Raw genomic sequence first — 18,874 nt, 5'->3', positions numbered from 1 at the left:
TGATTTTTTTTGCTTGAGCATAAAGCCCAATCCAATTCCTACAAGTTAGGCCAAAAGTGACGATCTCTAACTCAAACTGGGCATTTACAAGACTCGTCATTGGCACTTAAAGGGTTAAGAGAATCTAGGTCTCTTTTCCCTCTGTATTTCCAGAACTCTCTATAAATCTAATACCTACTACCTACTTACAATTTGTGTTCAAGTGATCGAGACACAATTATTAAAATTCGTAGCTGCATCTATTTAGGCCTTTGGTATTTTTCACACACCCGATTTCATAAATTAATCCCGCTTGGTATTCTACCTTTCTTTTCAAACCCTTGGCCTGAAAAGGTACACAAACTGTAAGATAGTAGCGCGATTGTGAAACATACAAAATCAGAGACCTTCGAACCGCCATGATCGTTTGTCCTTTGTAGACGAAACTAGAACATCAATTGATCTCGAAGCATGATTGACAGACAATGTTTTCAAGTATCGTACTTTATAATGTTTGAATTAAAATCGAATTTCTTCTCCTTGGAAGGTGATTTTACATGATATCCAAAAAAAGAGGTTCTGATAAGATTACAAAATATAGTAGTTAAAATATATTTTTTCACATAAAAATGTCCACACAGAAATTCCTCATATCAAAATTATAGTTGAGTCTTCACACAGGCTTTTTGGACCTACCTGGAGGTCCTATAAATTAACCTCTGTCCGTTCGTCCGTTCGTCCGCCCGTTCGTCCGTCCGTCTGTTACCAGCTTTTCTCAGGATTGGCTCATTAGTTTTTTCTGATTTTTGGCACAATGATGCAAAATGGCAATGCCCAAAATGTGACGGAGCCCGATTTTCGAAAAAAAATCATTTCCGGCCAAAAATGCCGGAAATATGCCGGAAAAACCGGTTTTTTAGCATTTTCTCAAGATTTCATCATTAGTTTTTTTCTGATTTTTTGCACAAAGATGCGTATTAGCAATGCCCAAAACTTGGCCGAGTCCAATTTTTGAGAAAAAATCTTTTCCGGTCGAAAATGCCGGAAATATGCCGGAAATCGCCGTTTTTGCAGATTTTCATTGGACTTTTTCCTTATATTTCGTTTTTTTTTTCATGCATAAACATTACCACGATCAAGCATGATTCAATTGTCAATAAAACTGATTTTTGAAGCCGGAACTTTCTAAAAATCGCCGGAACAGCCGATTTTCGCCGGAAAAACAGTATTTCTTGAATTTCTTGAGCTGTACTTTATATTTTTTCATGAAATTTTGCACACTGATGCAAAATGTCAATACCTAAATTGTGACGAAGCCTGATTTTCGAAAAAAATTCATTTCCGGCCGAAAATACCGGAAATATACCGGAAAAACTGGATTTTTGGCATTTTCTCGAGATTTTATCATTAGTTTTTTCTGATTTTTTGCTCAAAGATGCTTATTAACAATGCCCGAAACATGGCCGAGTCCGATTTTTGAGAAAAAAATTTTTCCGGCGGAAAATGCCTGAAATATGCCGGAAATCGCCGTTTTTCTAGATTTTCATTGGACTTTTTCCTTATAATTGGTTGTTTTTTCATTCAAAAACATTTTTAATAGCGATGCCCACTATCAAGCATGTTTCAATTTTCAATAAAATTGATTTTTGAAGCCGGAACTTTTTTAAAAGCCGCCGGAACAACCTATTTTTGCCGGAAAGACAGTATTTCTTGAATTTCTCGAGCTGTCCTTTATATTTTTTTATAAAATTTTGCACACTGACACAATATGACAATATCTCGAAAAACATTTTTTTCCGGCCTAAAATGCCGGAAATATGCCGGAAAAACCGGTTTTTTGACATTTCCTCGAATTTTTATTTTTAGTTTTTTCTGCTTTTTTGCAGAAAGATGCGATTTTTGAGAAAAAATTTTTTCCGGTTGAAAATTCCAGAAATCGCCGTTTTTGCAGATTTTCATTGGGTTTTTTCCTCATATTTCTATGTTTTTCACACAAAAACATTATCGATAACAATGCTCACCATCAAGCATGATTCAATTGTCAATAAAACTGATTTCGACCAGAACTTTCTATTTATTTTTTCCCTACAACCCTTCCCTCTCCCCCCACCATCAATCAATGATGAATTTCTTGCGTTATGCATTTTCGCTAAACGCGAAATGTTTTCTGACTGATTTTTTTCATTTTTCTCCTTGCATTGCTATCTAACTTTCATCATCAGGTAGGTCCATTCAGCATCTAGCTTGTTTTTTATAAGAATACACTTTTAAGAATGTCCATGATAAAAATGGTCAAAAAAAATAAGAATATGCTAAGAATATCACCATCATGGAATTTTTAGACGTGTGTATTAAATGTTAAATCTAGTCTGAATTAGGATCCTAACCTAAAGAATGCTGTAAGAATATTTTAGGGTGATTTTCCCAAAAAAGTTAAGAATATCCATGATGAAATGGATTTACACCATTCTTATAAAAAAAAGCGTGTAGTTCACACGGGGAACATATTTGTTCGAGTTCAGGTTTCGAGTATAAGGCATTGTTACATGAAGGGAAAATGAAACTTGTTTGAGTTGAGAGACATTCAAAATGTTCGAGTTAAAGAAACTCCACTGTACTAAGTGATATACGTTCAAAGGAAATTTAGGACATAGATTTCGTCAGTTTGGTAGTCTACACAATAGATAGATCCAGGCTTTTAGGCCTTACTCTTGGTCTATAGGCACTGCTATAGGCGGCCACTAGTGACCCCCACCGGGAATTGCTTATTAATAGGTTTAAACATAATAGACAACATTCACAAAAGATGTTTATCGCAATAGAGATTTTAAATAAAAGAATTTTTAAAACACAGCTGATTGGCTTAGGTTTCGAAACTCTCTATTGTTTCATTAAAACCTCAGTGCGCATGCGATGTATCCGGAGAAACTCGATATTCAAAACAAGAGCAGTGCTCATATCCCGAAGAGTAGGAGTTTTATACGCTCGAAACGAAGGAAGATATGACGTAGCCTATCAGTTTGGTTGTTCGTTTAACGTATGAGATTGTAAATGTATCTGTTGGTCTTCTTCAATATCTTCTGCGCATGCTCGATGGATTCTCTCTCTTCCATTTGAAATCAACTGTAAAATTAAATCATTAGAAACACTATTAATCATATTTTCGACATATTCGAAGAAGTAGGCTAAACACGGTGATCGCATTGTAAAAATGAGTGATTAGGAGGTGTTCTAAGGCCTGTAATAGGGTTCCGAAGGCCCGACAAAGGAATTTGAGTCGCCGCGTTTGGCTTTGTAGGCTAAACGCGGTGATGGCCCTCAAATGAATGACCTGGCTAGTCATTAAACCGTACATCCTGTGCCCAAGTTCAGGAGTTGCCATAAAGCCATTATGGTAATAACCGGGAGCACACATTGCTATACATTGTAGTCATTAAAATATAAAGCTAAATAAAAAAAATGATAGAGTAGAGCTGCGAGTGGAGCTGCGTAGTTGATTTGCTTTGAAATTTTGCTGCTTTGATTAGTCAGTCATTTGATGGCTATGCAAGTTTCCCTCCACTGATGCAAGTTACCCGACTTCACGGTAACACTTCTGTCTTGCGCCCTTTTGGACAACAAGTGATATCGTCATAGGTACGTCATATTCATATCCATACATTGTACATATCTATACAGATTATACAACCTCACAAGTGAGATGTTTGTGGTAAATCAATCTCACTTTTTTTTGCCGGGACAATTGCTCCAGTACATTTTCTCCTGAGACATTTGACATAATGTTTCACATAATATTTTACTTCTTAATGTTTTTAATAGGGGTTGATATTTTCTTCAGAGAAAAACAAAGCTACTAAACCAATGCATTATATACTAAGGAACTTGATTATACAGTGACCATAATAGAAGCAAAGAGGAAAGATTAGGTAGAAAATTTTAGACTAAAAACGATTGGTAGCATGGCCTAGCAGTGCTAACGCAATCTCGCTTGTGAAGGTGTGGAATTATTGGATACAGGTGTAATGAATAACGTAATGAATTGATTGATATTGAATTATGTTCAAACTGAAAAATAAAATTGATACAAATTGGTCTAAGTTGATAAATTACAAATTTGATTGAAATGAGTTGACAAAGCCTTGATATGAAAAATAAAGTATAGAAAATAGCCTGCCAAATGTGAAGTGATATGTACAAAAAATAACTCCAAATGTTCAATGTAAATGTAAATGTTCAAAACTGGATGTACGAAACTTGATCTATCTTAAGTGGATAAATTTTGACTGAGATTAAATTTGGCAATTTGGCGAATTTGGCCAAAATCCGCCAAATTAAATTCTAGCCAAAATTTCCAAATTCGGCAATTTGTCAAATTAAATCCCCGCCAAATTTTTCGAAATTTCCCTTTCGCCAAATTAAATCCTCGCCAAAATTGAGAGAAAATCATGTTTTTTATACAGAAAATTATTTTTGCCTCTCTTTAAGCCAACCGTATACATTTTAACAAACTACTTTTACCTTTATAACCGATCTTATGTTACACGTATTATTTTTTCTATTCTGAGCTTCAACAAAACACCTTAATAGAAAACATTTTTTTTGTCTTTCGCCAAATTAAATCCACGCCAAATTTTACAAAATTGAGCATTCACCAAATTAAATCCCCGCCAAAAGTAGCATTTTGACCATTCACCAAATTAAATACACGCCAAAATTTATCCACTTAAGGTATATTGATTTCAAATGTTCATTGATTTCTTGAATATATAAAACGTATAACAAGTGCTTTGACTAAAAAAATCGAGCGACCTAAAAAAAAGAAAAATTTCCCCCTACTATAACGAGATACGTGTATAATAATTTTTCTTAATTGCTTTTCTTATAATAAATGAAAATGATGTCTTTTGCACGTTCGTGTAACCCCTGGAAGGGTTCAAATCAAACCAGAATACTGCGTCAAAAGTTTTTTATTTTCTAATTAAATTTTCGACCCTTTAGGTATCATCTGTGTAAAATTTCATGCTTTTATGCAACACGCTCCATCCCACCAACACAAGAAAAAAAGTGCGTATCCAATGGTTTCCTTTTTTGTTTCATGGAACAAAAGGAAAATCACTTGGTTTCGGCTTGATATAAGATTACTACCATACTTCATACGTGAAAAATTGTCCATTAAATCAATATGTAGCTCCTTTCTGTATCACTTGCTTGGCCACATTGGAGTCTTCATGACGAGCTTGATATTTCTTTCAAAACGTCTTCCGGAATAAAATCTGACATTCGATTTTTTTTGAAGTTATCGACCATTTTTTCAATGAACATGTCACATTTGAATAGATTGTCAAAACGATGCGCGATATTATCTAAAAACACTTGACCAAAGCCATGCAATAAATTCATTTCAAGCACGAAATAACAAGGAAGATAACCAACTTTTAAAGCATCTAATAATCTCTCGAATATTATAAAAACAAGTTTCAAATAATCTTCTGTTTGCTCAAGTTTCTCTAACTCCTCTTTTGGCGTGTTTTCCAATACGAAAAGATGAACAGTCTTCAGGATATACGAAGATAATTTCCGTTCACTTTTATCATCAATAAGACCATTGCTTTCTAAAGTAAAAATCAGTTTAGCTAAGAGGTAGCTCTTCTTTTGAAAGGGACTTTGCTTAAGCGCTAAGATGGTTTCAGCTATAGAGAAAGACAACCGCCATGTATTTTTTTCATCTCCAATCGCCTTTCGCACCAATAGACATCCAACCTCGCGAATTTCACATACAGTTTCTGGATCAGGGAAATGACGGTCTCTTATAAACCACTCTTCTGTGATTATGGGCCAGAAATCCATGTGGAAACACAATACCATGTCAAGCTTAACACCTTTCCAGATATTCGTAAACATTTGATCCATTTCATTTGTTTCATGTTCTCCTTCTTCTTCTTGTTCTTCTCCAAATAGATTTGCAGTTCCTGCTGGACACCCACGTTCAAATTCCATGCGCTGGAAAAAACTGAAATCACCTTCAATACCACTTTTTTGAAACAGGATGTCTTTAATTGTTTCTTCACCCATTAAAAAAGCCTTTACAGCTTTATATTTGTCATCTTCAGATGTTTCCGGAAATAGCCATTCAGATTCATCAGTATTAAAAATATAATAGCCTGGGTATTCTGTTTCCATCAACGATAAGTTTGCTTTTTCTTTTGAAAACATACCAATTACACCCATCATATCCACGTCAAAGTTTTTGTCTTCAACAGTGATCATTAAAGGGACTAGAAAAGCTCCTTCCGTTAAACTTCCACTTAGAATAATTTTTACGTCATTATGCTGAACTTCTAAAAACATTTTCCTGGCAAATTCATCACAAGCATAAAACTTATCTAAATATGCATACATTTCTTCTTTTAAAGAAATGTCATCCATTGTTGTCTCAATGAGAACCAGTTGTAAAAATATTTCATTAACTTATAAAACGATAAAACTACTCAAATCAGCTCAAACATCAATAATATCACTCAAGAAAGTCTCTTCAAAATGCACTGCCGTCCTCTCCCTGTTACCAAGTGTCGTCACTAAATATGGGAAATATTTATAAAAGCTTTATTTACATTTAGGCCTAATCTGAAGGATCACTTATACACATATCATTTATATCAGATCACATATACACTTTTTTTATGAGAACAATTTTATAAGACCAATGAGGCTCAAAATCGCCAAAAAAATAAGAATGGTTTGAGAACAATGCTGAGTCTAACATTTCCCAATTCAAGAAATTTAGGGGTCAAAGTAGTATATACCTTAAAACCCTATAAATAATGGTTCATATTGAAAAATGTTTCCTTGGACGATTAATTTAATGATAAAAAGAACAACCAGAAGCTTCATGTTTTGATGTTGTTAAAAACTATATATTCGACGCACACTACAAGAGGTCATCTTCAGAGAAAAATTTTTATTAACAAACGAAACCTTTTTAAAAACAAATTTTCAAAAACGATCAGTAGAATAGTGCTAAAAAACAATTAAAAACAATGCGATAAAATGATAGAGAAGATACACGTTTTTTTTTTATTAGAACACTTAAAATTTGGCTGAGCCTGGATGTGCTTATTTTTTTAGCAATTTTCAGCCTTAAATGTTCTTAAATGCGTTCTTAATTTTTCAGACTACTCTAAATCGACAATATCATGCAAAATAAAGAGCATATAAAATTGGTACAATTTGGACAATATTTGACTATCGATTTTAGATAATCCATGCCTAAGTTGGGTTAAAACTGCTTGAAAAGAAGAAAAATTGTAGTTTCTTGTCATTTTTTTCCAAACTGAGGCTGGGCATGTTCTTACGATGTTCTTAATTTTTCGACGAATTTCAGCCTAAATGTTCTTATAAACTGGGTTCTAATAAAAAAAAAACGTGTACATTAGGGACTAAAATAATTGAAACGTGATGGTTCTTATAAAAAATAGGATAAATACCCCTGGCAATTATTTTAAAATGTCAATACAGAAGGGCAAACACTTCAAAATAGATCTAAACTACTTTTTTCTACTTCTTTAATTGTTTGCTAACTATCTCTATAGAAAATGTTACGGAAACCCAGGATTAGCCGCCTACTAATAGAAGAAATCATTATAATATTAAAAAGTCACAAGGTATAAAGGTTTCATTTTTTTGAACCCCCGGTTTCAATACAAAATAAGCTCAATCTTCTGCCACCAATAATGGTGGCCAAGTTTTTCCGTTGCATGTAATGTTTATGCGTAAATATTGCATCATGAACATCATGGATATCGAGAATAGTGTGGAAGTGAAACATAAATAGCTTTGTGATGTGTAACCAAATTAAAAGAAAACATAACACATTTTTCTTTAAAAACAATATTTGGACCTCTTACGTGTCTTTTTCTGTCAAGAGATCTTGAAAAAGACACGTATGAGGTCGAAGTATCGTTAAAGAAAAAAGTGTCATGTTTTATTAAGAATAGTGTATATATTGTTAGGCTATACGTCATATCTTCCTTCGTTTCGAGCGTAAAACTCCTTCTCTTCGGGATATGAGGGGGCCCCCCCAGCGGTTTGCGTGAATGCGTGAATGGGCTTTTTTGGTTGCGTGAATGCGTGAAAATCGAAAAAAAATTGCGTGAATGCGTGAATTGAAAAAACTTGCGTGAACGTGAAAATCCATATTTCTATTGCGTGAATGCGTGAATCTGCCCTGTTTTTTGTGTGAACGCGTGAATTTTTCCTTTTCACAGTTTGTAGAAAACCCCAAGGTGCGCACCTATCCCGAATTCAAGGGATGCCAGGTGAAGGTGCACAAAAAAATCAGCAACTTTCAAATTCTCTATTTTATATAACGATTCATGATTTAAATGCGCTTTCTAGCAATCTAGACACCTTAAATTTCCAGATTTTTTCGCTCGGGCCAAACATGTATTGGCCCTCAAATCTTAAATAACTCTAATTTACCCCCTTGAAAGTGTTTGTTTAAGATAAAACCATGGTTATGCATGATGAGTGATCCAGGGCTAGGGCCAGCCAGCGCTAGAGCCACTGGGGGCAGGAGGCGGCCATGACTTCACCACGTTATTTCAAAGAAATTTCTACCCATGATGTAGACTTTAGTTTAACCTGATTTTTTGGCAAAATTAGTCTGAAATGGAGTCGTATTTAAGCACATCAGAGGGTTAAAATAGAAATTTTCTCCTGTCGGCGCAAAACATGGTTGCGCCTCCTTAGTCGCACTATGTTTTCGGCCCCTCCACGTTAGGAAATTAATTCGCGAGCCCTGATTAAAACCTTTCTTTTAAAATTTTTTTGATCGCTTTGCTCGCAACAAATGTTCATTCTTTTACCTTATTTTACAAGCTATCAAGCGATCGTACCTTGCCTCTAACAAATTTAGACTACATTCTTTTTCAATGGTGTTAAAGAGAGCATTTTTAGCCAAACGCGAGTGACAAAAATGCAAAAATTTCCTCTCTGCGTAAACCATGGTTGCGCCTCCTTACCCCTGAGCTAAGCATCTTTGGTGTATCCTCTCCTCGAGTTGTTTGACCTATTTTTGATAATGTTTTAAGCTATTTATGTACAAAAATCGCCTGTGGCGCATATCTTTTCACTTATTATCGCGATACGTTAACTGCAGAAGCTTAACCTTTTCCAAACGATCGTGACAAGTTAGAAGAATCAAATATTTTGCGTGATGGCATGTAATTAAAGTTGAAAAATTACGTAACGCTTTCTATTTGGGGGCTTCTTATGACGCTACCAAAAACGCGGTGTTTTATAGTCAGGTCTACAGGAAAAAATCACTGCTGAGTTAAGTTTTTCTCAAGTGCATGACCAGATCCGGTCGAATAATATCTCGAGTACAGCCTTGTCATACTTTTTTATGCAAATCGAACGTTTTACTCCATAATGGCGGAAATTACGTAAATACGTAACTTGCTAAAGTCAAGACCTCTATTTTTGACATTTTCCCCGATTTTTTCCGAAAATTTCCCCGATTTCCCAAAAAATTGTGTCTGCGTGAATTTCGAGAAAAACTTGCGTGAATGCGTGAATTGCGAAAATTTTTTGCGTGAATTGAGGACTAATATATTGTTTATTTCCGGTTTATATGACATGCAATTTTATAAGAGCAATGTCATACCATAGCAGAGGAATCGGGCGTTCCCGCACCGAAATTACTCATTTCAAACACTCCCACCTCATCCACCACGGTGTATTATTGAATCATTTATGAACGCTCGTTTCCATACGGTTCTATCCAAGCTGGCACACAACGTTATTTAAACGTTCATCTGACGTTATATGGACGTTGTGAAACGTTAGATAAACGTTGAAGTAATGCTGTGTGCCTGCTGGGATGACCCACTTTGCATGTGAATGTCATACCATAACCACTGTCTTTCTCCAAATATATCTGCCACAAAATAAAAATAAAGTCGAGTTACCTTTGTGTTCAAGTGATCGAGACACAATTATTAAAATTCGTAGCCGAAGGTCTCCTTAAGGGCTCTGGACAATTTTTCGATTTTACACCAACTTAAATGGCAATTTCTGCATTTTAAAAAGATTGGTGTATAACTTTTTTTATATGTCCTGTTAAACCTACCTTTTTAAAATTTAAAAATCGAAAAATTGAGATGAAAAAATTAAATGAAGAAGAAAACGAAGAGTTTTACGATAGAAGAGTTTCATTTCACCTTTCAAAGCTCTAATCTCGGTAAAGATCAAACATTTTTGGCAATTTTCTCTACTAAATTTCCATAGAAAAACAGCTATAACTTGGGATGTAGCTAAATAGAAAATTTTTCCGAAAAAATCTAAATAAAGAAATTATTTGTCATTAGCTTAAAAAAAGTTTGAGACAATAAAATGATTTCCCCAAAGAGATTAGGCTTTTTTTTGTGAAAAGTATATGAATAGCGTCGTTTTGACGTTTTATTAAGGTCCATGCCACACTTATTCCCTAATTACTCATGATGTAATTACTTAAATTCATTTTGTCAAAAGCAGTTTGTTCTTAAACATGTCAAAGAAGGGAAAACATAAGGTTTTATCTTCAAATTCTGAAATTGATTTTTCACTATGACCAAAGCCCTTAAGTTTGGTGCTTTTCTCACATTCGATTTCATAATGTATCCCGCTTTGTAATCTACCTTTCTTTTCAAACCTTTGGCCCGAAACCCGGGAGGGGGGTTATTTTAGACAAAATGGGTGCCGGGTATATGCGAGCCACACAAAGGTCCCTTTTTCACACCCTCGAAAGTCCCTCAAAGAGGTACAAAATCATTTAAAAGCATTTGTGAGTCACTGTAAGGGTTCCAAAATTACGAAATCAAAGATTGACTCCCTCAAAGGGTCAATAATCCTTGAAATTTGGACTAAAATTTAAAAATTTTGGCTGAAATTTTGGTGACACAGACTCTCTAAGGCTTGCATAAACGTCAAAAAACGGACAAATTTTCGAAATTCAGTCTCTCTAAGAGTTGATTTTCAAACTTTGGCTCAGACATACCTGTCCAGTACCCCCTCCCCGGGGCCCGTAAAGGTAGAAAAAGGTACCTGTCTAACATTATTCAAAATCGACCTTCGAACCGCCATGATTATTTGTCCTTCGTGAACAAAACTAGAACATCAAATTTTTCTCGAAGCATGATTGAAAGACAAAGTTTTCAAATATCTTAGTTAATCTTGTTTATTTCTGCCCTGGGAAGTTGGAAAGTTTGAAGCGATTTTGCATCGGAAAAAGGTATCCAAAAAAGTGGTTTTGATAAGATTATAAAATATATTAGCTGAAATCTATATTTCCACATGGAAATGGCCGTAGAATAAAATATCAACTTTAAAAAAAAGCTTTAAGTTAATAAATGATTAAGAATATTTACAAAATGGGTCTGAAATTTCTCTAATAAAAATTACTAAGAACCCACCAAAATAAAGTATGCTGAGAGGAAATTTAGAGAGAACCTCACCATTAAAGACCGGTGTTTTTCATTCTGTTACTAGTCCCATCTATTTGACAAATCAGCCTTCAGGAAAAAATTTCAGTCAAATTAAACGTCTCAATTAGTTAATACACGGTTTTGGGTTTACAAGTTTTAAAAAGGTGGCCGAAGTAAAATTTTGCAAATCAACTTCAATTATCCATATCTATCACTGATCAAAAGTTCAAGCTTGTCAATTTTGAGATTTTAAGGGGGGCTCCTTCCCGAAGATGCTTCTATAGTAAAAAAATAGGAAAACGGTTGACAGGTTAAGTTCCACTAGTTTTCATTCGTTTTTTGGAGGGGTGTACGGGGGTCACTCAAAACCAAAATACCGATTCATTTTTCTTGAAACACTGTTAAAATCCAACAGCAGTCATATTGTGTTCTTTTTCTATTTCATTTAATTTAGGTTTGTTCAAAAATGTAAAATACTACAGTATATGATCAACTAACAACCCAGCTGATTCAAAACCGCAAAGAAACGTTATTAGGTAATAACGACACGATTGTAAGGGAACGGATGATAACGACCAACCTTGTAAAGGGGAGATCACTATCAGGTATGACTTTAATCGTAGTCAATTCAGAGGCGTAGCCACGAGTTTTAGTTTCACGATGCGAGATTGGAAAATTTTTGACCTTTTTTAGGGGAAATTTTCAAAGAAAATTTTGGACTAAGAAATGTCAAACAGCTTAAAGGAGGCCTTAAAAAGGTCAAAGGTAGCCAGAAAAAGGTCACAGAACTGCATGCAACTTCGCATTCTATTGAGAAAACTTTTTAGTCAATTTTTATGTTGAGGGGGGGGGCAACCGCCCCATCCCTACTCCCTCCGGTGGAAACGCCACTGCAATTAGTTTTACACGATCAAAAAGTTATAAAGAAACACCAATAAAGTAAAATTGGTCCATTGTGTCCATTTTAAACCCCTGTTACTTTGGAGGGCTACGACTATTGGTTCTTGGCCTCTTAAATTCATCAACCCTATCATTCCAACTGTGTACTACTTTTAACTATATTATTTACTTTTTTTGGAATAGCTAGAATAGCTAGATTATGAACGAGGGAAGTCATCAATGAATACTTTCAAGATATTAAAATTTTACCCTATTTGCTTATGGACTTGAAGCACAAATGTTCTCTGTCATAAAAGAGATTCATAGAAAAGAATTTGGGTTTGTGATGTCATCCATAAATTCATGGCTGACCATTGAAAAAATACCGTCCACTATAAATTTACAATTGAAGTTGTTCCAATAAAGATTTTTCAGTTCTGCTTTGATTTTCTGAAAGCCAAAAAGAATATCTTTGAAGATGTTTACTGAGGATACGTAGCTCAATGGTAGAGCAAATGCATGGTTGTGAGTTCTGGTGGCTGGTCAGAAGACAACATGAGAGTGCCTGTATTTACTTCGTTGTACTACTTAATCTCTTTTTAAAAATTGCCTGATGAAAGCAATGAAAATTTAGAAGCGTCCAGGGCTAATCTCCAAATCAAAAAAAAAAGAAGGGATGAGGCTTTTGGACGAGTTATTAGTTTGTTTTATAAATCCTCATCATCAGCCTCACTATTTTTCCTTCTTTATCACATTTCTCCCAATAGAAGTTGAATTTCTAAAATATATTATGATCGATCAAATTAAGAAAAAATGGGGCGTTCTGATGAAAAACCCTGATACAAGTACCAAATGGGCCATTTCATTTTATATCAATACAAGTGTGGATGAACATTTCCAAAAGGTAATCCGAGAAGAACTTCCACGGAGTCTAAGAAAGTGTTTTTTCATTTTTCAATCATTTTTCGAGGGGGAAATGGCCCAATCTTGTTTTGATCATTTTTTAGAAATCTTTTTTTGTCTCTAAATAGATAGCGGTTGAATCAATTTTCCAAGATAATAATCTCAATTTAGAAAACTTTTGCTGTTCTAAAGAAAGCTCTTACTCTAGTATTTTTGTCTAAATTACAGTTGTCCTATTTTACACTTAGTGGTTTCATAAGAATTCGTGGTGAAAAAAAAACAACTAAAAAACGTCTAAATTCAACAAAGATACAGTCAAAATATATCAGAAAGCAAGGAATACTCAAAATTTGGAAAATTAAGAAAAAGAACTGAAACTTGAATATTACCACACCCTTAGGATGATGAAAATTTAACCGTACCTGAAAATAAATGGAAGAAATCTCAACCTCACTAAGGGTCCGAAAAATAGGGAAATATGAACTTTTTAGCCCTTGAAAGATTGAAATTTGCTCAAAAGCACTGCCGACAAAATTTCTTCTACACTTAGTATAGTTGATTGATAAACAGTTGACCTTTCCTTGCCTTAATAAGGTACATCCTTTTTCTTTAATAAGCATAACATTTATAAGCATATGCAGACTCAGCTTTTGATACCTAAACAATGGCTCTATTGTTTGAGAACAATAGAATGCTAAGCATAATACGAGCCTGATAAAATGGTAGACATCTGCTTATAAAAAAAAATGTCAAAGAGAAGTGCTTATCAAAAAATGTACGACTAGCATCTCTTTACAAAGAAAACACAGAGAATTTTGAAATCACGCGAGTGAATGTCCTCTAAAACGCTTTCAAAACATGGATTTTGAAGAGATTGTACTGATTTCGTATTTCTCTATCTGATTGATCGAATATTTTTCATTAGATGAAAATCTTGAAATTTTTGTTATTGACAAGCACATCCCCTTCTCACAGACCCGGTAGGATTTCTCAACCAGTAGGGGTAAAAATAACGAACTGAAACTCGATGGGGAATGATGTACTCTTGTTTTTTTTTAATTTAGGGGTTTGAATTCTATTGTTTTCGAGCCAGAAAATTCAGTGGGGATGGAAGAAATAGCACAATATTTTGCAGTGAGGATTTGATTTTCCACTTGCGACGATATCTTTGCCAATTTTTATTTTGCGAAGAGGTCCCAACGGGTCTGTGAGAAGGCGGTGTACAAGCTCGAGCTTTTCGTAACCTAGGCTAGTGGTAGGGTTAGACTTAAGACTCCTAGATGGAAATGAAGCCACTCAATTCCCATCTAGAACGCCCGCGCGTGGTTTTTACACAAACGCCGGATTAAAAGTAAAATCTATCGCTAGATTTCAGAAAGTGCAGTCCAAAAAACAAAGGAACCGCTAGATACAATCCGTTCTCATGATTGCAGCCTGTTCTTGATGGGAAATGAGTGGCTTCAATTTCTCTTACCTGGGAAAGGTCAGAGATTCTACCTTAGCCCTGGGGGCTTTAAACTCAATAAGGGTTAAGTCGAACGAGGTGGAACAAAAATAGCCTTTGATCTTTGGATGATGACAGCGAATGACTATGTTGTATAGGAATTTGTGTTTTGATTAGCAGTTTTTTTTTGGTTGGTTTTCATTGATTTAATATCCTTTCAACCTTTGCCTTGTTTTGACTTCTGAGAGAGACTGCCAGTGCTTTTGTAAAACACGTTTCTTTTGTAAGAACATCCAAAATGTTTGGAACCTTGATCGAGCTTAAAAGATTTCTTAAAATGTTCTTAATTTTTCCATTTTGCAAGTATTTTTATGAGTATTTTCCCAAGAAATCAGGCGTTTTAGAGTCAATGAAAGCCTTAGATTGCTCTCAACATTTCGACTTAATCCTCATCGAAGTTCTTATATAGTTTGTTGTTATAAAAAACGTGTGCGACATTAAGAATGTGACACAGCAAGACTACACAAGTACCAATCATTTGGGTCACTTCTGAAAACAAAGCGAGACGAGACTGGCTATTTGCAACTCTTTCAACAATTTTTGTTGATTTTCCGTTCGTCAGATCAACATTGTTGGTCAGATTTAGCATTCAACATTCAAGTAGTTTCATATTTCAAGAGCTGATTTTTGTGATTCATTGCTATTATATGTGTATGGTTTAGTTTCTGTTGAGATAATGATGTCTTTAAAAGTATTTTTTTCATATGTTTTGTCTTCTTATACAGGGCGTTTACAGCTAGAACTTGTTTATAGTAGTCTGGAGTCCAATTAAAGGCCGGTCTCTACTTTCGCGCGACATGAGCGAAAACTTTTTGACATTTTTGTAAGGTCGGTTGAAAAATGAAGCAATTCCATTGGTCAAAATTCACGTAACGGTTGAAAAAAGTTGAACTTCCTTTAACTTTTTCTTTTTGTTTGCGCGAAACTTTTTTCTTCAGGCATAAAAGGTTGAGAAAAAAAATGTCGCCCATTTCGCACGAAAGTGGACACCGGCCTTAGGACTTTTTGATAGACTGTATGATAGTCGCCCGATAGTTCTCGATCTTGAACTATTTGCCGCGGTGATGGGTTTACCAACTGACGGTATGCGCGGTTAAAAAAATGGCTTTTGGAATAGCATCCTTACAGTGCAGCAAAAAATTGGTAAAATTCATATTCTCAAGTTTTCAACTCTTTAATCACAAAAACAATTTTAAGTTTCTGGCAAAAATTTGCTATTTTTCCTGGATTTGCTGAAATTTCCACCCTTACAGTGCAATTCTTTTATCTTGAAAAAAAAACCCTTTACCGCCTCAAATACCCGTAGGTCAATTATTCCAGGAGCTGGAGCTCAACTATTTTTGCCTTTACTAATTCTGATGGGGGAAAAAGTAGCGCCATCATTCATATCAGAAAGCGAAGATAGTATACGGCAGATTTTCTGACTATCGGTCAATTTGCCCGACTGCACGATCTTTCAAAAGTGTCTCTTTGTCAATGAATTACCCGGGAGAAAAACCAGTATATTATGGTGGCGATTCTATTTATTTTCTTCATTGTCAGGCTTTTACATGTTCATGGGGTGTTCGACCTCTTTAAACACTTTTTAGTGTCACTCGGAGCATTAGCCACAATAAACTATCGAAAGAAACGTACATGACCTCTCTTAACAGCACCAGGGTTCAAGCCTCTGCTTTTTTCTTTCGGTTCTACAACCTAACCTTGTTTTTATTCGACCTAGGTCTTCAAAGACCTAGATCGAAGGATGGCGATGATGACATGCCCATATAAGATGCATCTTCGTCATGAATGGTTTAAAGAGTCATTAATCACCATATCTCCATTTTAGCTCATGTTATACGGGCTCAGATTTTTATGAATTTATTATTGGATTTTTACCAGATTCATGAATCACCAAGTTCCTGGTTCTTTGCCGGATAGTTCATTGACATAGTTACATTTTTTGCAATAACAACTGTAAACTAACTACCTCGTATAATGATTTATAAAATTTACTAAAATTATAATGTTTTATAGCACCATATTATTGAGACGTTTTTTAAAGAAAAATGGATTTGCAAGCTCATGATAATATTGTGATTTTATAATATATTATAGATCCTTGGAATTATGTCACTTTGATTAGATGTCTCTGAGCAACATCAAATAACAGTAAATCTTATAAAGTTTGAAATGTTGCACGCAAACGTTAATAAGATATTAATATATATACAAGTCTCTCTCAGCCCCTCGATTCTGTAACCTTTTTTTTAAATTTTTTCCTAAGAAATAGGGTGTTTTTGAGTCCACAAAGCCTTAAAATGTTCTTAATATTTTGGCCAGTGAATCCATGTTCTTATAATTATAGTTTGTTCTTATAAAAAAACGTGTATGTGTTTTGATTTTTCTTCATAGAATAAAATATACGAAATATATATCACTGTATTTGAATGAGTTATCTTCTAAAATATCTATCCATCTCAGAAGGTTTCCAACGCAGTGAAGTATATAAAAGAGGTATTTTCGTCTCAAAATTCTACATAATTCATCGAAATTCAAGAAATTGCTCAAATTAGCTGTTAAAAGTCCTTGGTTTGGCCACTGAAAATAGCGACATGGAAAACCTAACATTTTTCAGGATGAATTTAACCATGATCACTCGAAGTCAACACAATTTGGAGTATTTCAAACTACGATATAGTTGTTATTTAAAAGTATTAAATTTAACATCTATGGATATTCTTGACAAAGTACTCGCAGCTGAAAATCGAACATTCGAAATTGTTGCAACTGTGGTTTGTTTTACACTAGCTGCTTTTATCATATCAGCAAATTCGGTTTTTATTTTCACACTCTTAATGACTACCAAACGAAAATTGACATTTGTGCAGCGTTTGTTCTTGTATGTTTCATGTATAGATTTAATAGCTGGTTTTATTGCCATGCCTATGATGGGCGTAAGTCAATATCATGGTTTAACATGTTTACAACAAGCTTCGATGATGGGGGCGGCAGTTTTTGCTGTAGTGGCGGATTCATGTGGCGTTTTAACTATCTCTTGTTTACGTTATCATTCGATATTGAAACCAATGCGTAAAATCAGCTCTAAACGAATAATATTTTTCCTGGTACTTCAAATTTTATTTGCTTTAGCGTGTAGTATGCTTTTCTTGTTTTGTTATGTAAAACTTGGTACTATTACCATGTTTCAAGTACTGGGACATTTGGCTGGCGCTGTTGTATCCATACTCAACCTTTCAATACTTATCACCGTATTTTTAACACTGATCGGAATCGGGAAACTCAAAAAGACGGAACTAAGTCTAGTTGATGAAACTAGACTGAGAAACCAACACAAATCAACTAAAACATTACTTATTATAGCCTCAGTAATGACTTTATCATTTATAATGCAAGTACCATCTTTAATAATATTAAGCCAGAGTTTGGCACAATCTTCGCTTTTATCAGGAGAGACTTTCATATGGACGAAACGAAATGCTGATTTTTCAACTTTGGTTTCTTGTTTAAATACTGGTTTTAATTCAGTGATTTTGATTTGTCGTAGCAAGAAAATGAGACGTTATGTTAAGAAACGGATTTCGTTAATTTTTACGTCGTCAAATTCGGCAACGTCGGACTTAATCCTTAATGGAAGACCAAGTTCTGGTGATTCTGCTGGACACATGTGAAGAAAATGAGACGTTGTTTTAAGAAGCAGATTTTATTAATTTTTACGTCGTCGTCAAATTCGACAACGTCGGATTTAATCCTCAATGGAAGACCAAGTTCTGGTGATTCTGCTGGACACATGTAGGGATGTAAAGAAGCACTTATACCATAAATTCTTAAATAAAAGTCCCCTTTATAGCACCCGCTCTAATAACCGCCCCCTTTAAATGCAAAAAGAAAAGGCTAAATAGACGATTTATGATATTTAGGATATTTTGATATTTAGGATATTTTGATATTTAGGATTTACTGTATTCAATTTTGATTTATTTGATGAAAATACTCTGTTTAAAGTATTTGATTTTTTTATTTTCATAATATCGAAAACATGCCAAATCGTCAGTACGTTTGTTATTCGTGCGTTTATGTATGTGTGTTTTTCTGCGACGGGGTCGGTTAGCCTAAATGATTTGTCTAGATCATGGACGACTGAGGA

This window comes from Clytia hemisphaerica, unplaced genomic scaffold (genome assembly GCF_902728285.1).
Source record: "Clytia hemisphaerica strain Z4C2 unplaced genomic scaffold, Clytia hemisphaerica genome assembly, whole genome shotgun sequence".
NCBI lineage: Eukaryota > Metazoa > Cnidaria > Hydrozoa > Leptothecata > Clytiidae > Clytia > Clytia hemisphaerica.
This window is presented reverse-complemented; position numbering follows the sequence as displayed.